The 22,820-nt window shown below is 43.6% G+C and overlaps 1 long non-coding RNA gene across 1 annotated transcript in view; it reads left to right on the forward strand.

The window, feature by feature from the left end:
• The first annotated feature begins 5,177 nt into the window (after positions 1 to 5,177).
• The window catches only part of LOC140481028 (uncharacterized), a 59,847-nt gene continuing 42,204 nt past the window's right edge, over positions 5,178 to 22,820 (forward strand). Inside the window, exons 1-2 of the long non-coding RNA XR_011961463.1 lie at positions 5,178 to 5,336; positions 13,203 to 13,234. This is a non-coding gene — a long non-coding RNA (uncharacterized lncRNA). The remainder of the gene's footprint in view (positions 5,337 to 13,202; positions 13,235 to 22,820) is intronic.

The following is a 22,820-nucleotide window of genomic DNA, read 5'->3' on the forward strand; positions in this document are numbered from 1 at the left end:
GCTTAGTGGTGCCTGCTCACAATGGTCACAACATTGACTCTGAGCTGTAAGCACTTTTCAGCTGGAACAGACTGTAAACTGTGCCATCTTTCTGAAGTTTTCCCTTGCCCACCATGGATTTCAACCTAACGCATCAAGCTCCTGATATCTGCTCGCTTTCTGCCTGAATCTGAACCTGGTACTGTTCCCACCAATCACCAGGACCCGATACAATGTGTAACTCCCTCAGTGTGAGTAATGTTGCATCTCCATGGAGTTTCTACATCTCACTTACTGCTGTGCATCTCTTACCAGTTCTGAAATGCTTTTGTTATTAACCATCGCCTGTAGATTCAGCCTGCTTGAACCTTGCCACAGATCTCTCTTCTTAAGGTTCTGAAATATTCCACTCATCCTGCAGCTGACGGTCTGCAGGAGTCCTACCTTTGTGTCTGCGGAAACATTCAAACTTCTACCACTGCCACTGCATGGGAGGCAGGCAGCTTACTGGTGTCCATGACCTTGCAACCATATTTTAGGATGAATCTTCACCATTTAATTTGTGGGAGTTTTGTGTGTGTATCTCCTTTGTCACATTTCACAGTAACAGCACTTCAAAAGTACTTATTGGGCCATCACGTGCCAGAGACAGCCACAAAAGGTGCTTTATAAATGTATATTTTTCTCTTTTTTAAAGTGCAACAGAAGCTTCTACTCCAAGGCTAACCATCAGATCTTGGAATTTTTTAATGCAATTCAATATTTGTGCCCATTATTGCAGCCAGCCTTGAACATACTTCCTTTGATTAAAGGGAGTACGCAGTTGGAATCATTGATTCTGAAACAAGCTCACTTTTTCGATAGTTGTTTCATATTTGATAACTGACCTAACAAATGCACATGAGCATTTAGAGATTTGCTTTCTTTGGAAGTGTTTATGTTTTTCAAAATGACCAATAAAGATTCTGCAGCAATTCTCCAATGCAGTGTGACTACACTGGATAGATTTCCATTCTCTTTGCTCAGCTACATATCATTGCCTGGTTTAGTCACAGGTGAGGTGCCAGAAGACTGGAGGTTGCCAAACGTGATGCCACTGTTTAAGAAGGATGGTAAGGACAAGCCAGAGAACTATAGACCGGTGAGCCTGAACTCGGTGGTGGGCAAGTTGTTGGAGGGAATCCTGAGGCACAAGGTGTACATGTATTTGGAAAGGCAAGGACTGATTTCGGATAGTCAACCTGGCTTTGTGTGTGGGAAATCATGGATCACAAACTTAATTGAGTTTTTTGAGGAAGTAACAAAGAGGATTGATGAGGGCAGAGTGGTAGATGTGATCTATGTAGACTTCAGTAAGGCATTCAACAAGGTTCCCCTTGGGAGACTGATTAGCAAGGTTACATCTCATGGAATGCAGGAAGAACTAGCCATTTGGATACAGAATTGACTCAAAGGTAGAAGACAGAGGATGGTGGTGGAGGGTTGTTTTTCAGACTGGATGCCTGTGACCAGTGGAGTGCCACAAGGATCGGTGCTGGGTCCTCTACTTTTTGACATTTACATAAATGATTTGGATGCGAGCAAAAGAGGTACAGTTAGTAAGTTTGCAGATGACACCAAAATTGGAGGTGTAGTGGACAGCGAAGAGGGTTACCACAGATCACAGCAGGATCTTGACGGGTTTGGCCAATGGGCTGAGAAGTGGCAGATGGAGTTTAATTCAGATAAATGCGAGTTGCTATATTTTGGGATTGCAGGACTTATTCACTTAATGGTATAGTCCGACGGGGTGTTGCTGAACAAAGAGACCTTGGAGTGCAGGTTCATAACTCCTTGAAAGTGAAGCCGCAGGTAGATAGGATAGTGAAGAAGGCGTTTGGTATGCTTTCCTTTATTGGTCAGAGTATTGAGTACAGGAGATGGGAGGTCAGGTTGCGGCTGTACAGGACATTGGTTAGGCCACTGTTGGAATATTGCATGCAATTCTGGTCTCCTTCCTATCAGAAAGATGTTGTGAAACTTGAAAGGGTTCCGAAAAGGTTTACAAGGATGTTGCCAGGGTTGGAAGATTTGAGCTATTGGGGGAGGCTGTTTTCCCTGGAGCATCAGAGGCTGAGGGGCGACCTTATAGAGACTTATGAAAGTATGAGGGGCATAGATAGGGTAAGTAGGCAAAGTCTTTTCCCTGGGGTCAAGGAGTCCAGAACTAGAGGGCATAGGTTTAGGGTGAGAGAGGAAAGATATAAAAGGGACCTAAGGGGCAACTTTTTCACACAGAGAGTGGTACGTGTATGGAATAAGCTGCCAGAGGAAGTGGTGGAGTCTGGTACAATTGCAACATTTAAGAGGCACTTGGATGGTCATATGAATAGGTAGGGTTTGGAGGGATATGTGCCACGTGCTGGCAGGTGGGACTAGATTAGGTTGGGGTATCTGGTCGGCATGGATGAGTACGACCGAAGGGTCTGTTTCCATGCTGTACATCTCTATGATTCTATTAGTCCCCTTCTCATTGACTAATGTCTATGACAGTCTATTCAGTCTATGACAAAATTCAATACTACAAGTCCAAAGATATGAAGGTTAGTTGAATTGGCTATGCTAAATTGCCCATAGTGTTAGATGTATTAGGCAGAGGGAAATAGGTCTGGGAGGGTTGCTCTTCAGAGGGTTGGTGTGGACTTGTTGGGCTGAAGGACCTGTTTCCACACTGTAGGGAACCTAAACTAATCTAAACTAATCTAAACTAATCTAAACTAATCTAAACTAATCTAATCTAATCTAATCTAAAGTGGCATGTAAATACTTGAGTGACATTACATGGAAATAATATCGGTTCTAATTGTCAGAGGTGGTGTTTTTTGCTTGCTGGTAATTTCTTATTCTTCTTTATCAAATTTAATAAACTCAACATGACAACTTATGAGTTATGAACTTCCATATCAAACGTGGAGTGGAATAAACCTTTCATTTTTTTTTCTGAAAATGAAGAAGACTTATGGTTTGCAATGCATTTTATTTATACATTCAAATGTCCATTCCTGTTCAGTCTTTTCATCTTGAATTTTTAGTTTTAGGTTTTCAGTAGTAGTGTTGCTATGGTCTTGAAACTGGTTTGGAAGTTGCAATACATCTCTTCCTGCTACTCTCTCTCACCCTGTCTCAGAGTTTTATTTTAATGATTTTTGCAAATCATGAATTATGATGACATCTTTCACTTGGATCCTCAACAAAATATGGGACACTTGCCAACTTGATTTTCTAATCTTGTTGTTTTCTTTGTAATATTCTTAGACATTTTGATATGAAAGGCCAACTCATCTCCTGCACTTTGTCCCACACTCTCTCTCTTCCTTCCCACAACAGCAACAGAGACCCCCTTGATTCACCTACCATCCTAACAACCTCCACATCCAGAGGATCATTAGCCACCATTTTCGCCACCTCCAGCAGGATGCCAACAGCCGATACATATTCCCGTCCCCTCCCTTGTCAGCCCTCCACAGATTATGGATCAAACCAAACCCCCTCAACATATATTAAGATAGACTAGGCCCTGACCTTTTCTATGTTAAAGACAAGCATTTGGCGTTACGTTCTGCTTGCAATTCGATTAATCAAACTACCAGATTTGAAGCAAAACACATTTTATTCATACACCATACAAGAAAAGAAAAAATAAATTAGAATAACAACTCTATTGGAAAACATAACAGAACAATAAATTATTTTACTACTAAACAGTAACTGTTCCAATATAATAACATCTCAAAAATACACCCTTGGCAAAAGCAAATTCAAGAAAATAGTTTGTATCATCGGTAATTGTCCAGTCCAGAAGGTAAAAAAAATCAAGAGAAACCTCTGAGAGGGAGTGAGTGAGAGTAGGGGGGAGAGATGTACTGCAGCTTCCAAGCCCAGCTTCAAGACCCTAGCAACACTACTACTGAAAATCCAAAACTAAAAATTCTAGTTCTGGGACAGCTTAGCCGTGCTCATTCAGGCTGCTTCAATTGTTCCAATAAAAACAAAACCCCAAAGCGTCATAAGTTGTTTACTTCATTGGAGTCTTTATTTAAGCCTCTCTTAAACAAAAAAGGACAAAATACATAAAGTCACATAATCATCACAGCAGAGACTGTTTCCTTCAGGACACCCTGGTCTGCTCCTCCTCCATTGCTAATTTACCCCACACCCCTACAGCACCTTCCTCTGCAACCACAGAAGGTTAGCACTGCTGCCTCACAGCGCCAGAGACTCGGGTTCATTTCCCGCCTCAGGCGACTGACTGTGTGGAGTTTGCACGTTCTCCCCGTGTCTGCGTGGGTTTCCTCCGGGTGCTCCGGTTTCCTCCCACACTCCAAAAGATGTGCAGGTCAGGTGAATTGGTCATGCTAAATTGCCCGTAGTGTTAGGTAAGGGGTAAAATGTAGGGGTATGGGTGGGTGGCGGGTTGGTGTGGACTTGTTGGGCCAAAGGGCCTGTTTCCACACTGTAATGTAATGTAATGTAATGTGTAACATCTGCCGGTTTACTTTCTCCAAGGCATTATTCAAGGTGTCAGGACACACCTTCCTGAAGCAGTGTTATTGCCAACACTCAATCTAGTCTACTGTATTTGTTGTTAACAATGTGGTGTCCTCTAAATTGGGGAAACAAAGTGCAGACTGGGTTACTGCTTTGCAGAGCACCTACCTTCTGTCTGCAAAAATGACCCTAAGCTTCCAGTTGCCTGCCACTTCAACTCACATCCATGTTCCCTGCCTCAGCCTTTCTGCATTGCTCCAGCAAAGCTCAGCACGAGCTGAAAGAACAGTGCCTCAGCTTCTGCTTGGGAACTCTGCAGCCGTCTGGACTCAGTATTCAGTTCAACAATTTTCAGGCTTCTCCCATGTCCTTTCCCTAAACACGCCTTGTTATCACATAGACTGCTACCACACAAAACACATTGTCAGCTAATAATAGCCCCCATTGGCAGATATTCTTTCTCCCAGGCTGACCTTTACCCACTCCTTTGTCTGTCCAACTGTTTTTCACTCTCTTTGTGTTCTATTTCCATCTACTGTTTACTCCTGCCCCCACCCCATCTCATCTTCTGCATAAATGCCAACCCTTTCCCAGCTAGTATTAATTCTAAGGAAAGGTCACTGGACCCGAAATATTATCTCTTCTCTCTCTCTACAGATGCTGCCAGACCTGATAAATTTTTCTAGCAATTTTTGTTTTTGTTTCTGATTTCCAGCATCCACAGTTCTTTTTTTTAACATAAGAGGCAGCTGTATTTATGGACAGAGTTTATGTATGTCGTGCCTTTCACCACCTAAAGTGCTTTATAGCCAATGAAGAAATGTTGCAGTGTGAGTATTAAACAAACAAGACTGGAAGACCAACTATCTTCATAATATGCACAACACATGAATTGTATCTCAAATGGATAATTGGATCAATTTATACGTGTTTATATTGGTTAACTTTTTTGACATTCTGAATAAGATTCAGATCATTGCAAGCTCTTCTGCATAATGGTGAAAGTTCTTGATAATGCATGGCACATAAATTCTGTATTGTCTAGTTTTCCCTGTTTTGGAGAGTTACTTACAGCACACGTTTAACATGTATTCCTGTTCCTGCTAGACTGAATTTTTGTTGGTTGGAGGCAGTTTGTGAAAAGATGTTTTCTGTTGAACAAAAATGTGATGATTATTATCATGTTTCAACTTGAAATTCAGAAGATACTTGTGGGATAAATTTTTTGTGTCACAATGCTTAATCATAATCATTGATCTCATCAAGGGGGATTTCAGCAAAGATTGCTCTATCTTTTGATAGCTTTGTGTGTGAAGGCTTTATTTCTATGATTTCTCCATGTCAGTGTTCTGCTTTTAGATGTCTTCTCAAAATGAGAATCATTTTCTTGTACTGAAAATATGCCATTTTAATGGTTGGTCATGGTTTATACTTTGAGGCTTTTTCGTGTCATAGCACTGGCAGGGATTTCTGAATTCTCGTGCCTGTCCTCCCAGCATGTCTTATTGCTTCAGGTTTCTTTTAATGTATTGTTTATAAGGAAATTAATAGATTCTGTAGATCTCTTTCCAAGGCTTTTAATTTCCTCCGAGGATTGATCTGTTCTGTTCTGGACCTCTGCTCTCCTCACCAAATGTTCTTTTTTCTCTCTGGAGAGGTGTCTTCTTTTCTTCAGTAATAAATCTGACAGAGAGTTTATCAGCAATATCTACAAGTATCCAGTCCCTGATTTTTGCCTTCAAATCTCCATATTCACATTTCTCAACTATTCTGTTGAGATCATTAATAAAATCATCTTTTGATTCACCAAGATTTTGGGCTTTTCAATTGAATTTTGCTCTTTCCAGAATTTAACTGACTCTGAGATTAAAATAATTATCAGAAACTTCTAAACCTTAATTAAATTTGTCTTATGCCTCATTAATACTTTGTCGAGCTATTAAATCATGCTCAATGCTTCCAATGGAATAAAGAAATATATTAACTTCTTCTGCATCAGTCTTGTTCTCTAATTGTGAAGCAATTCTAGTCCTTAAAAATTGTTTTCTTCATGATGTCCAATTCTGGTTTAATTTGGTGCATTTCTGTGAGTTAATCCTTCTGGCAATGGAAATTCAGATGGAATGTCTTTCCATGCTTACTTGGTATTCTTATTCTGTGTTTTGAAATTTTCCTGCAGTAATGGAGATTTCCCCATGCATTTTGCTGTGATTTCTTCACTGTGGCTTCTACTGTTATCTCTTTTCCCCTGAAAAGATCCCTGTGCTCAACCAGATTTCTAACTTCAAACCTTAAATACACTTTAAAATTATTCTAACACTTGAAGGATTGCTTCTATTTTACCCTGTGCTCTTAAAACAGCATTGTCATGGTGCCTTTTTGCTATCACTTTCCTGTTTCTCTCTCATGTTTCCTGCGTGTAATGAGATCATTCCAAACTAGAAAAACAGAGGTTTTAATTTTAAAATTGTCCTTTCAGCCTGATTATTTTTGCACTAGTAACTTTTTCCAAACCTACCAAAGGGCCATCTTCCAATTCTTAACCTCCATTCTGCTCATTGGTTTGAATCCAGAATCATAACTATTCACAAACTATCCCATGGTGTAACCTAAATATCTCTGTTACAGACAACAAAAACAGAAATTGCTGGATATTCTCAGTAGGCCTGGCAGCAACTGTGGAGAGAAAACAGAGTTAACATGCTGAGCCCAGTGATCCTTCTTCAGAAGACTTCAGACAAGAACTCTGCTTTCGCTGCACAGGTGCTAGCAGATCTGCTGAGTTTCTCTAACAATTGTTGTTTCTGTTTCAGATATTACTTTTACTATATCTTTACTGTTTGCAGCTTCCAGTAACTCCCTCCATGGTTACCATCATGATGTGATAGCTGCTGCTTGTGGCAGCCTGTAACGGACAGGAATCATCAGCCTTTTTTGTCCATCTGGTAGAGATCACAAGTGTGAAGGAAAGTCAACAATAAAATGCAATTGCATCACTGCACCACCAGCAGCTTATACGAAAACCTCTATGTCTCTCCCTGGACTGTCACTCACATCGCCAATGACTTTTTTAGCTTATGCCATTCACTGTTTCAAAATATTCCTCTTGTTCAGATCATCCTTTATGATATGTACTGCAGAAATATTGTGCATAACACTGAATAATGTTCAAATTTGTAGCAACAAGAAGTAAAATGTTGCACTAACTATCTAATAAGCGTAACCCAAAAGTATTAAATTTGGACTGAAGTGGTCTCTAAAACTTTCCTATGGTGTGTAACTTTTTCATTTTAACTTGTGGAACATTTAAATTCTTTTGCAAAAAAAAAGAAACTTAATTTTGAATAACAGCATGAAAACTTTTACATCCCACCAAGTGAGTAAATATATCTCAGTTTCAGCTCTGATCTGTCAGCATAGCATCACCCCTCCTTAGTGTTGTACTGAAGCTCTAGACTAGATTGTACATTGGTATCACACCAGCAAAGCTTCAGTCTCTGACTTTCTGACTTAGAAGTGAGTACACACAAAGGCCAGGCTGACTCTGCATGAAGTTAAGGCGTTCTCCAGTGATAACCAAGAGGGAGATGAAAGAACAGAACAAAGAAGGAGAGAAACAAGGAACTTTTTTTTAGATTATATTACTTGCAGTGTGGAAACAGGCCCTTCGGCCCAACAAATCCACACCGACCCTCTGAAGAGCAACCCACCCCCTACATTTACCCCTTCACCTAACACTACAGTCAACTTAGCATGGCCAATTCACCTAACTTGCACAGTTTTGGACTGTGGGAGGAAGCCGGAGGAAACCCACACAGATACGGGGAGAATGTGCAAACTCTACACAGACAGTTGCCCGAGGCAGTAATTGAACCTGGGTCTTCTAGTGCTGTGAGGCAGCAGTGCTAACCACTGTGCCACCGTGCTGCCCCCCCCCCCCCCCCCATGTTATTTCACAACAGGGTTTTCTTTGATAATGACAGGCCAATTTTACATTGATGTCACAATGACATTATTTTGATTGTGGTCTACTTGCCCTCCCATTCTGCTTCACTAATGATTTCTTTTTAACGTTTTTGGTCCATAACTTTTTGGTAGAAAATCTATACTGAGATGAATAGAGAAATGGAAGCCGTGTGTGTGGGTACAATTCTCATCAATTATCTCTGAAATTGCACAGAGCATCTTCAATTTGATAAATTGGTTTGATATGCAGGGGTCAGGGGCTCTTGATGATGCAGTGGTAATGCCCCTCCCTCTAAGTCAGGAGGCCTGGGTTCAAGTTTCACCTTCTCCAGAGGTGTCTCAAAACAACTCTGATCAGAACCATTAGAAAATCTTTGAAGTGCAGGGAGTATAAGGCAACATGTGTCTATTGTGCACAGACCAGTCTCCCACTGGAAATGATGAACTGGTCCTTTCTTGGTGGTTATGTTTGAGAGGAAATTTTTGGCTGGTGTACCACCAGAACTTTCTACTCACTTTTATTTCAGTACGATTAATACCCAGTTGAATCTTTAGGGCTGACAGGCAGGGCTTGGTATTTCTTTAGGCGAAAGTGAGGACTGCAGACGCTGGAGATCAGGGTCAAGATTAGAGTGGTGCTGGAAAAGCACAGCAGGTCAGGCAGCATCCGCGGAGCAGGAAAAGTGACGTTTCGGCAGGACCCCTTCATCAGGAATGAGAAACATTCCTGATGAAGGCTCCTGCCGGAAATGTTGATTTTCCTGCTCCTCAGATGCTGACCTGCTGACCTGCTATGCTTTTCCAGCACCACTCTAATCTTAACTTTGGTATTTCTTTCACAGGACATAGGTGATGCAGGCTGGCTCGACATTTGTTTCCCATCTATAAATTGGCCTTAAGGAGATGGTAGTGATCTGTCTTTGTGAACTGCTGCAATTATATACGAAATCGGTGCATCAGCATTGCTGCTGAGGCGGGAGTCTCAGGATGTTGATACAATGACAATGAAGTAAAAGCAATATGCGTCCAAATCAAGTTGGTGTCTGATTTGGAGGGGAACTTACATGTGGTAGTGTTCCCATGCATCTGCCGCCCGTGCCCTTCTGTCTTGTAGACTCATGGGTTTGGAAGGTGCTGTCAAAGAATATTTGATAATTTGCTGCAAAGCATCTGTAGATGATATACACTGCTGCCATTGTTGTTGGTTGAAGACATGAATGTTTAAGGTGGCGACTATAGAATGAGGTGATGACAATGTAATGTATGTCATTATTGCATTTAATTAACATCTCTGAGCAGATTGATTAGAAAGTATCTCTAGCCTGGAGGAGTGGCTTGCTATAATCCCCCTACATGACTATAAAGCCCATACCCCTGCCCAGAAAGCAATATGTCCAACAATGCAAAAGGCAACTTATCAAATTTAATGTTGTTATCTTGATTGGAATTATATTGCCACTTCTTCATTATCACTGGGTCAAAATCCAGGAACTGCCTCCATAACAGCATTGCGAAGACGCTTACACACCAGAGACTGCAGCAGTTCATGAAGGTAGCTGACTACCACCTCCTCCAGGACAATTAGGAATAGACAACATTTGTAAGAAAAGATTTTTAAAAAGCAGCAAAAATCTGCTTGCTTCGCAAGATTGTCTTTGGCAATAAATGGTTTTATGTCCTTAATTAACTAAGATTTCTTATAGCCTTGATTCAGTCAGCACTTGAGCCACAATATCATACATTCCCAATAGACTGAAGTTATTGCTTAAAGGCATTTTGAGGCAAAGCGTGAAATAATTTCAGTGAAGTTGTGAATATTTAATAAAAAAAAAGCAAATAGCTGGTACAACAAAGCAGAAACGTTCCTTATCTGGCATTGAGGAATACCTTTTAAGTTCGAAATCAAGTCTCTGAGTTTTCAGAGTTAATTTAAATTATTCATCTCTCAACAGACATTAATCTTCATTAACCTTTTGCCACTGGCACAAATCAAAGCACGCCAGCAGCGGATTTTAAAATCTGCCAGTATGTTTCATCTGCTGAAGATAAAGCGAGAGAAAATAAAGTATTAAATTAAGGTAACAAAAAACAGTATAAATATTTTAGCCTAATGACAGGGCTGAGGGGATTTATTTAAATATAAACCCGGTATGGTGACTAATAGGGCATTAAATTTAGCATGTCCAGTTAAAGTCAGTTAGCTATAGAGCCAATGCCTCATTCTAATCCCCAATGTATATTTGATGTGTAAATTATCATCATTCCAATTTGCAGTTATGATAAAATAAATGAGGAGGGGTTCTTCATGTTGTAGTGAGTATTGTCAATGCAAATCTGGTGAAATTGATCAAAACAGCACAAATAACTGAGAAAGTTTGAACATAATTTAGATTAGATTCCCCACAGTGTGGAAACAGGCCCTTCGGCCCAACAAGTCTACACTGACCCTCCGAAGAGTAACCCACCCAGACCCATTCCCCTCTGACTAATGCACCGAACACGTTGGGCAATTTAGCATGGCCAATTCACCTGACGGGCACACATTTGGGCTGTGGGAGGAAACCAGAGCAAACCCACGCAGACATGGGGAGAATATGCACACAGACAGTCACCCAAGGCTGGAATTGAACCTGGGACCCTGGTGCTATGAGGCAGCAGTCCAAACCACTGAGCTACCATACTGCCATCAGGATATTAAAACGTGATTCAAAAACCATTTCACCTTTCAGCCAACTCTGACCACAAAACTGACCATACTTTGGAGTAACAAAGACGATGAGTTTTTATTTGTTTTGATTACCCTTCTGTTTCCAGAAGATTCTTCAAATTTTGCTGGTTTTCTTCGGCATAACCGTAAGAATACCATAAAAGATTTGAAACATCAAAAGCTACTTATCTGTGTTACAAACACCAGTAAAATAACAAATAGTTCAGTATATTTTCTCAAAGGCATTCTCAGTGATTTTCAATAATGTTATGCTGGGAATATATCGATAATTTTTTTTGTGGGAACCCATTTTCAGTTGTTTTAGTCAAACTATATCTGTTTCCCATTCATAAATATGTCCAGAATTTTTTTAAATACAAAGAACAATGCCCAGGTCAGCTGCCTCTTGGAAGACTTGAGTTTGCATTTGTGATTATGCAAATAAATTCGGGCAAAACTTTGAAGCTTCAAAAGTACCGCACAATATAAAGGACAGTTTGTACCCAGTGTACCAGTTGTCCTCAGTGCAGAAATGCTCTCTGGCCTCCCTTTACCACATGGCTGCAGTGTTTTTTTTTCAAATCAGTGGAGAGTGCCACACTAATCTCACTGCTCAAGGTTTCCAGTCCCGATTATAAGGTGCATGCATTGTGGACAGAATCTGTGGAAATGAGGAGGTTACTGTCACAGGCTGGGTCTCTCCTTATTGAGAAGGTCCACTGCATTTGGGGCACTCAGACACTTCATGTGTCAGCAGTGGGCTTTCAACAACAATCAAGGATTCCAGGGGAAATGTCCCAATCAAGCCAACAGCTCTCAGCCATTCACAATGATGGTGAGCTTTCTGCATTGAGGTTGGAGTGCTGCCTGAGTTACACTGAATTAGCTCAAATTAGTAACACATCATGATCTGTTTTTAGCAGCCAATCATTTTAATTCCCGCTAACTTTCCTCATTCAGTATAATAGCACTCATATTCCATCCAGCTCCACGATAAGCTTATAATAAGTTAAAACTGGCCACTTTGGAGGTGCAAGCAGAGGGCAGATGCTAACATGGCACCTTGTCTCTCCCATCTGTATTCTTCTTAGAAGTGCAGTCAAACTCCAAGTTGGCCATTTTTGTTGCCTTAATTTCCAGATGGATGAACAACTTCTGGACCACTGCTTGACAAACATGGCTGCAAGGCCTTTGTCCCCGAGGCCTTTATTCCAGCTAAGAACATGAGGTATTTAAGTGTATGGTAAAATTAACTATGGTAAGGATCTACTCAGTGTGATTTTATACTTGAGTGAGTATTTTTGATATTTAGAAGTAAAGCTATAAGTTGTTATAATTGACACATCTTTGAGCTGGAAGTAAATGTCCCCAAAGTCCTTATTTTCATATAGTTTGGGAAATTTAAAACCAGGATTCTGTTTATGATGATACGTTATTCCTACATTATCCTTTTTCTGCTAACCAGTGTTCTAGATACTGTAATTTTACGTTAAATCAACAGTTGCTGGCATCATGCCAAATGGTCTATTCCTGCTTTTATTTTCTGTTTCTGTGTCCGAGTACTTGTTTTCCATGTCAAAGAGCATTCAGCGGAAATTTTGCTTTAAAAGAAATTTCCACTTTACTTTTGATCATTTGAGAACTGAAATAGGCTTGCCCCTTTGGTAACTCAATTGAAGTAATTGTTTTTATTCTTACTTCATTTGCTTATTACGGGTAAAAGGAAGGTCAGTTAGTGCAGTTGGCTGGATGCAGTGAAGAATGCAGTGTGGATTTGGCCATTCCTCGTAGCTGTATCCTGGTGAGTCCTCGAGTCCAGAACCACAAAATGGATTTTGTGGTGTGTGTCTTAAATTCCCTTTTTCCTAAATTTTGTTTTGCTTTATTGTATTATTGTGGGTGGACTGGTATTCTGAACTTTTATTTCTTTATTTATCTAATTTATTACCATAATTTTGTACATTTAAAGGTCTGTAATACCAGAATTTTTATTTCTTTATTTTTCTGATTTTTTTCCCCACAGAATTGTACTCAAGAATCTTGGTACCGAAAATGGTGAGTGGCAACTTGTAAACGTTTCACTGTACTCATGTGACAATAAAGCTAATTCAAATTCAAACAAGTATTAATGGGGTCTAGATGCTGTTAGAGTGTAGAGAAAATGGCAGCCAATTTGCACACAACAAGCTCTAACAAACAAAACTGTGATTTTGAACAGATAATTTGTCCTAATAATGTTGGGTGAAAGGTAAGTCTTGGCAGTATGCCACTGCTTAACTTTATGTCACAGCTATGGAATATTTTATATCTAACTGGAAGGATGGTTTCAGTTTGATACTTAATCAACACAGTGGCATTCCTGGCAATGCAGCACTCAGCCTAGGACTTTCTTAGTGCAGAGGCTCAGAGAGTTATCAACTGATATTTATGTTGGTCTGAATCAATAACAGAGTGCTGTTGCAAGTCAATGCCACCATAACTGTGCACTGCTCAAAGAGTTAAGAGGCTGAGTCTAAGGCTAAGAATACATATCATTCAATGTGACTGTGACAGTGTGTAGTGGAGTTTAACACTGTGTTTGCAACGTGAAAGTGATTATTTTTGATACAAGTCTTTGCTGACTGTGAAGGCTAATTGTTGCTGTCTTAACTCGGTTTGTCAAGTTGAGATTTTCAGAACATACCAGGGATGGCAAAAGATCTTTGGGTTGATACTTATGGAGATAGCCAGAAACTCAAAATATAATTTCCAGATAAACTGGTCTGGGCAGCATGGACGAGTTGGACCGAAGGGTCTCTTTCCATGCTGTATATCTCTATGACTCTACGACTCTATGATAGTCACATTCAGAGACCTCCCTGTGAGTGTAAGGAAGCAGGCAGAGAACGGTGCCACTTACACCTGCAGAACTCAATGTCTGCAGAACGTATTCATTAAAGTGGGGAGCCAATAGCAGCATCTTTTATTGGCTTCTCTAATCTGGTGGGATAGATCATAAGAAGCTCAGTGGAAGCTTGGAAATACTGTCCATCTAACCCTTAAATATGGCAACAGAGCCTTCAGACCTCAAAGGTCTCACCATTGGCAAGGAACATAAAAACATAGAAGATAAGAGCAGGAGTAGGCCATATGACCCATCAAGTCTAATCTGCCATTCATTTTGGTCATGGCTGATCATTGGGCTCAATACACTAATTACACCCACTTTCCATATGTCTTGATCCCTTCAGCCAGAAGAGGTCTAGCACCCTCCTTTTTGAAAACACAATGTTTTGGCCTCAAGAATTTTCCACAATAGTGAATTCCATAGGCTCCCCACTCTCTGCATGAAGAAATTTCTCCTCATTTCAGTCCTAAAAGGATTAGCTCATATCCTTAAACTGTGACCCCACTCTTGTCTCCTCCATCTTTGGGAACATCCTTCCTGCATCTAACCTGGTCTGGTCCTACTAGATTTTATAGGTGGTCCATAAGATCCTCCCTCATTCCTCTAAGCTCCAATGAATACAATCCTAACTGCCTCAGTCTCTCCTCAAACATCAGTTCTGCCATCCCAGGAACCAATTTGGTGAACCTTCACTCGTATAGCCTTCCTCAGATAAGGAGACTAAAGCTTGCATGCATTATTCCAGATGTGGCCTCATCAATGCCCTGTACAATCGCACCAAGATACCTTTGACCTTTTACTCCTTCTTTACCTTTTGCCTTCTTTACTGCCTGCAGCACCTGCACACTTACTTTCAGTGACTGGTGCATGGGGACACCCAGGTCTCGTTGCACACTCCCCTCTCTCAATTTACAGCCAATCATCTGCCTTCCTAGTTCTTCTAACCAAGTGAATAACCTCACGTTTATGCTACATTTGTCCACTTGCACAGCCTGTCCAAATCACAGTGCAAAAACATCTCTACACGCTCCTCACACTCCTTCACTCAGTTTTGTGTCATTTGCAAATCTTGAGATATTACATTTAGTTGCCTCATCTAAATCATGAACATACATTGTGAATAGCTAGGATCCTACCGAACCATGCAGAATTCCACTAATCACTGTCTGGCATTTGGAAAAGGACTCATTTATTCTTACTCTCTGTTTCTTGCCTGCTAACCAACTTTCTATACATCTCAATACACCACCCAAAATCCCATGCACTTACTTTTACACATAAATGTCTTATGTGGGACTTTGTTGAAATCCTTTGAAAGTCCAAATAAATCGCATCCATTGAATCAGACTGAAAATCTCCACCAGTTGCATTTTTGAAGAATTCCCATAGATTTGTCAAGCATGAATTCCCTTTTGTATGTCCATGCTGATTATGTCTGATTCTAGCACTGTTTTCCAAGAAATTCTGACTTCCTTCCCATGTGATTTGCTGGGTTACACAAGCATCATCTCACATGTGAAGTTTCTGATTGGGTATCATGACTTACCTGCCCTTGTGTCTTCCAACTAGCCAACTGCCATATTTTAGCCTCAAGTTCTGCCCTTTGAGTGAAGATATTTTTGTTCATCTCAGTCATAGATGGCCAACCCCTTATCCTGAAACTCCACTCTCTGCAAATGGCCAGCCAGCATTGGGGAAGACTTTCCAGCACACTCAAAACTTTTAGTTGGGCAAACCTCACTCAAACATAATAAAAAATGTAATGGGTGAAAGAGAAAAAAAAATCAGTTTCCCAAAGGCAAGTTAAATTCTTGCTTTGAAGTTCTCAGAATCTTCCAGGAAAACTTTCCCGAGCTGGTACAATCTTGTTAGCCAAAAATGGAAATACATGAGTTCACAGACCCAGCTTTAAATACTAGGCATGCCCCTGGTGGGGTAGACTTCTTCCAGTGAGTACAAACCTCCTCAGTTTCTTGACTCCTCAATACCCAAGGTGTGTGTGTGTGTGTGTGTGTGTATGTAAATGCCTCAGTGCTACTTAGTGAAGCCTGACAACATCAACATGGCTGCACGACCAAACCAACCACTTTGGCAGATACTGACAAACCTGACCAGTGCAGGTCAGCGGGTCTAATCTTTAAAAAGGACTCAAATCAAAAGTCCACCTTTTGCGGTCTTCTTCCAATCAAGCCTTCGGTGAAAAGCTATTAGAAGTACTGGTTCTCCCAGTTGTAATAAGTGGTCAGTGAACTGATGGTGCATGAGCTGCTGAATACTGAGCACCTTTCACATTTTATGTTTAAGTGTGAACCCCAGCTGATGTGCTACTTCAGTCCCAACGTGGTGTTGGTGAAGCCACATTGGTAGCCGCATTAAAGCAAGAGACATTGGGACTATCCATGATCCATTGGACATGCCTGGCACCAATCTTTCTATGTGATAGTAGACAGAGTACATATGCCAGCAGGACACAGACGATCATCATCCTCTTGTAGTGTGGGAGCCACCTGTGGGAACTGAGTTCTACAGCACCTTTCCTAAGCAACCTTCATCAGTTGTACAGTCTCCTGTTACCATCCATGGAGACAATAACTTGTCTTCTTTCTTGGATAACCTTCAGGAGAACCTCACTAAAATATGGTGCTACCTCTTACCAAGCCTGTGACGTTTCTGGTGGGTTAAAGAGCACAAGCTGAATGATGCTCCTGGGTTGCAGAGGTTGAAGGTGCCAAATGGAGCCCTGACTGTTGAAGCCTGGAACGTCCTGGCAAACCTCAGAACTTGCTACCTATGAAATGTGGCACCTCACCCATACATGAATATGGAATGAGCTGAGAAGAATACAAACATGTGGAATTCTTGATCCATCTCCAAGAGGAAGGCCTTCCTACTTTTACACTCACCTCTGCACATAGTCCCAAAATAAGGAGGTTGTGCCCATTGTAATGCAATTCTAACGATAGATAAAGTATAGTGATATCAGAGTCAAAGATCAGCCAGTGGCGTCGAAAATATTCTTAAATTGTGGTCATTGACTGCCCCACTAACATATGCCTGAAACATCCAAGAACTCTTAAAAGCCTTGATGGATTAGATGGCTTATACTGAAGGGCATTCTTCTAAGCAGAGACCTACAATAATATTCTAAACATATTCAAAATGCTCACAGGCATTGATAAGGTCAAGTAATGTTGTTTTTATTGAAACTAATTCCAATTCATGGGTTTCAAAATCAAGTTGCCATGATGCAAATTGTAAATATAAACAATGGAGAGAATATCAAAGCGGTGAAAATATTTCATAAAGGGAAATTAGAAGTTACAGTTCATTTTGAGAGAGATGGTAGTTCTCCTCCTTTGAGTTTATGTTGTAGAGCTGACTTGGAATGAGCAGAATTGTTTAAACTACGTTGATAATCTCAAAGTCAACAGCTGCACTTTCAGAAAATGAAGTGGTAACTGATTTCTAGTGATGGCATTTTTCACACAAAGTGCCAATATAGTCTCATCAGCGCAATCAGCCACACACACATGTATTGGGAGTCAGTAATGGAATAAGACCATTAGGTTTCATTGGTGTTAATCAGTTGTAGCTGCAGGAAACCACACAGGCATTCCAAGGGCTGATGCATTTGTTCTGATCATATTTCAAGTACACTGCAATGCATATCTCACCAGGTCCTGAACAGAATACAAATTATATCAGGCACATAAAAAAATGGTGCATTCTCTTCACACAAGGCAGATTCCAGCATTCATTCCTGTTATATATGAAAGACCAAGTGCTCAGACCAATGATTTTTGAGCTCTGAACAGTATTCATTTCTGCCGATGGATTAAAGTTCTCCTTGTCAATAGAAACGGGCATTAGGTGTAGAGCATATGCTTGAAACGTCGACTCTCCCGCTCCTCGGATGCTGCCTGAACTGCTGTGCTTTTCCAGCACCACACTCTTCAACTCTGATCTCCAGCATCTGCAGTCCTCACTTTCTCCAGTGAGGTACATGGTGTGATGAGCAACTCATTTGACACAAATGCGTAGTCTTGCAAGTGGTAGGATAGTTTTGTGAAGCTGTTACCAAAAAAACATGTTTTTTGTAAATGGAGACACAGTGTCTGAAAGCAGAGAAATAGTGGGGAGATCATGTGAAACCACTGGTTAAGCCACAATGGGAGAATTATGTCTAATTTCGGCAATCACCTTTTGAAATTATGTCAACGCCTTGGAGAAGAAAGGTCTCGGGAGGTTTGTAGAATGCTGCCAAAGAGGAGAGACTTCAGTTATGTGGAGAGACTCAGAAAGCTGGGAGAGTTTCACTTACAACTGAGAAATAATGGGGAGAATCAATACACATGATCACATGGATATACAAACTAAGACCAGAAGTGGTCCATTCAGTCCCTTGCACATTATTTGCCATTCAATAAAATCAGGACTGATCTGTTTGTGTTTAGAAACCCACATTCCTATTTATTCCCAATAAACTTTGATTCCCCTGCTCAACAAGAATCTATCTACATCTACCTCAAAAATATTTAATGACTCAACTCCCCACCGCTTTCTGAGACAGAGAGTTCCAAAATCACATATAAAGAAGGAAAAAAAAGGTAGAAAAGTTCTCCTGATCTCTGTCTAGAAGGACAACATTGTATTTTAAAACAGTGTCCCGAATTCCGACATGACTCACAAGAGGAAACACTCTTTCCACATCTGCCTTGCTAAGACATTTAGGACCTTACACAACTGAGCAACCTCACTCTTCTAAACTCCAGTGAAAGCAAACCCAGCTGGTCCAGAGTTGAGAGTGTGGTGCTGGAAAAGCACAGCAGGTCAGGCAGCATCTGAGGAGCAGGAGAATCAATGTTTCCTGATGAAGGGCTTATGCCCAAAACTTCAATTCTCCTGTTCCTCGGATGCTGCCTGACCAGCTGTGCTTTTCCAGCATCACACTCTCAACTCTGATCTCCAGCATCTGCAGTCCTCATGTTCTTCAACCTGTCCAACCTCTTTTCATTAGTTAGCCTGCACATTCCAGGTACGGACCTAGTAAACCTCGACTGAACTATCTCGAATATGTCTACATCTTGCCTTAAATAAAGAGACCAAAACTGCATACAAGGTTGGAGAGGTGGTCTCACTAATGTCCTTTATAACTGATTTGTAACATCTTTACTTTTATATTAAATTCTTCTCATAATCAAGGGTAACATCACATTTGCCCTCTCAATGACATGCTGAAACTGCAATGTGATCTTTTGTGATCCATCCAGTAGATCACAATGATCTCTCTACACCTTGGAATTCCTCACTTATTCTTTTGTTAAATACTGCTGTTCATTTTTATTCTTCCTTCCAAAGTGAACAACTTCACAATTTCCCACATGAAACTCCATCTGCCAGGTCTTTGCTCTGTCTCTCAACCTTCTTAGAATTAGAATTAGAGTTAGAATTCAGTTTATTGTCACATGTACACACATGAGTGCAGTGAAAAGTTTACAACGGCAACACTTAAGATGCCATCTTAGGTGCAAAGGCACGTAGGTACAGGATCTTAGGAATAAATTAGAAAGATAATAAAATTTTAAAAATTCAGCATTAGTCATTCACACCATCTTAGGTACAAGATACCTAGGTACAAAATCTTCGGAATAAATTAGAAAAATACAGATTAGTAAGTTCAGCGTTACAGTCCATCAGGTAAAATGCACTGGGCCTCAGCTCCACTCTGCATCGGGATCACAACTCCAGCCCACACCGGGATCACGACTCCAGCCCACACCGGGATCACAACTCCAGCCCACACCGGGATCTCGACTCCAGCCCACACCAGGATCTCAACTCCAGCCCAAATCAGGATAACGACTCCAGCCCACACCGGGATCTCAACTCCAGCTCACACCGGGATCACAACTCCAGCCCACACCGGGATCACGACTCCAGCCCACACCGGGATCACAACTCCAGCCCACACCAGATCACGATTCCAACCTGCACCGGGTTCTTGACTCCAGCCCGCATCAGGATCTCGAATCCAGCTCGCACCGGGATCACGTCTCCGGCCCACACCGGGATCCTGACTCCGGCCCAAATCGGGATAACGACTACAGCCCACACCGGGATCTCGACTCGAGCCTACACCAGGATTTCGACTCCAGCTCGCACCGGGATCTCGACTCCAGCCCACACCAGGATCACAACTCCGGTCCACACCGGGATCACAACTCCGGCGCACACCGGGATTTCGATTCCAGCCCACACCGGGATCACGACTCCGACCCACACCAGCATCTCGACTCCGTCCCACACCAGGATCATGACTCCGGCTCACACCGGGATCCCACCTCTGGCCCACACCGGGATCTCAACTCCAGCCCATACCGGGATCTCGACTCCGGCACACACCGGGATGACGACTCCGTCCCACACCGGGATGTCGATTCCGGCCCACACCGGGATCACGACTCCGGCCCACACCAGGATCTCGACTCCGTCCCACACCAGGATCATGACTCCGGCCCACACCAGGATCTTGACTCCGTCCCACACCAGGATCTCAACTCCGGCCCACACCGCGAACTCGACTCCAGCCCAAGCCGGGATCTCGACTCCGTCCCACACCGGGATCACGACTCCCTCCCACACCAGGATCTCAACTCCAGCCCACACCGGGATCACGACTCCCTCCCACACCGGGATCTCGAATCCAGCCCACACCGGGATCCCGACTCCAGCCCAAATTGGGATCATGATTCCGGCCCACACCGGGATCTCGACTCTCGCCCAAACCAGGATCTTGACTCCAGCCTGCACCGGGATCATGACTACAGCCCACACCGGGATCTCGACTCCGACCCACACCAGGATCACGACTACAGCCCACACCGGGAACACGACTCCAGCCCATACCGGGATCTTGACTCTGTCCCACAACGTGATCCCACCTCCAGCCAACACCGGGATCTCGGCTCCAGCCAACACCAGGATCAGGACTCCGACACACACCATGACCCCGACTACGGCCCACACCGGGATCTCAACTCCGGCCCACACCGGGATCTCGACTCCAGCCCACACCGGGATCTTGACTCCGGCCCACACCATGATCCCGTCTACGGCCCACACCGGGATATCGACTCCGGCCCACACCAGGATAACGACTCCAGCCCAAACCGGGATCACGACTCCAGCCCGCACCGGGATCACAACTCCGGTCCACACCGGGATCATGACTCCAGCCCAGACTGGGATCTCAACTCCGGCCCACACCGGGATCCCGACTCTGGCCCACACCTGGATCTCGACCCCGGCCCACACCGGGATCATGACTCTGGCCCACACCTGGATCTCGACCCCGGCCCACACCGGGATCACCACTCTGGGCCACACCAGGATCACGGCTCCGGCCCACACCAGGATCACAACTCCCTCCCACACCGGGATCACGACTCCCTCCCACACCGGGATCTTGACTCCGGCCCACACCGGGATCTCGGCTCCGGCCCACACCGGGATCACGACTCCGGGCCACACCGGGATCACGACTCCTGGCCACACCGGGATAACAACTCCAGCCTAAACCAGTATTTCGACTCCACCCCGCACCGGGATCACGACTCCGGCCCAAACTGGGACCATGACTCCGTCCCACACCGGAATCTCAACTCTGGCCTACACCATGATCCCGACTCTGGCCCACACCCGGATCTCGACCCCGACCACACCGGGATCACGACTCCGACCCATACCAGCATCTCGACTCCGTCCCACACCAGGATAATGACTCCGGCTCACACCGGGATCCCACCTCTGGCCCACACCGGGATCTCAACTCCAGCCCACACCAGGATCACGACTCCGTCCCACACCGGGATGACGACTCCGTCCCACACCGGGATGTCGATTCCGTCCCACACCGGGATGTCGATTCCGGCCCACACTGGGATCACGACTCCGGCCCACACCAGGATCTCGACTCCGTCCCACACCAGGATCATGATTCCGGCCCACACCAGGATCTTGACTCCGTCCCACACCAGGATCTCAACTCCGGCCCACACCGCGATCTCGACTCCAGCCCAAGACAGGATCTCGACTCCGTGTCACACCGGGATCACGGCTCCCTCCCACACCAGGATCTCAACTCCAGCCCACACCGGGATCTCGAATCCAGCCCGCACCGGGATCCCGACTCCAGCCCAAATTGGGATCATGATTCCGGCCCACACCGGGATCTCGACTCTAGCCCAAACCAGGATCTTGACTACAGCCTGCACCGGGATAATGACTCCAGCCCACACCGGGATCTCGACTACAGCCCACACCGGGATCTCGACTCCGGCCCATACCGGGATCTTGACTCTGTCCCACAACATGATCCCACCTCCAGCCAACACCGGGATCTCGGCTCCAGCCCACACCGGGATCAGGACTCCAACACACACCGTGACCCCGACTACGGCCCACACCGGGATATCGACTCCGGCCCACACCAGGATCACGACTCCAGCCCACACCGGGATAACGACTCCAGCCCAAACCGGGATCACGACTCCAGCCCGCACCGGGATCACGACTCCGGTCCACACTGGGATCATGACTCCGTCCCACACTGGGATCTCGACTCTGGCCTACACCGTAATCCCGACTCTGGCCCACACCTGGATCTCGACCCCGGCCCACACCGGGATCACGTCTCTGGCCTACACCATGATCCCGACTCCAGCCCACACCGGGGTCTCGAATGCGGCCCACACC

The sequence above is a fragment of the Chiloscyllium punctatum genome, chromosome 9 (genome assembly GCF_047496795.1).
Source record: "Chiloscyllium punctatum isolate Juve2018m chromosome 9, sChiPun1.3, whole genome shotgun sequence".
NCBI classification, from domain to species: domain Eukaryota; kingdom Metazoa; phylum Chordata; class Chondrichthyes; order Orectolobiformes; family Hemiscylliidae; genus Chiloscyllium; species Chiloscyllium punctatum.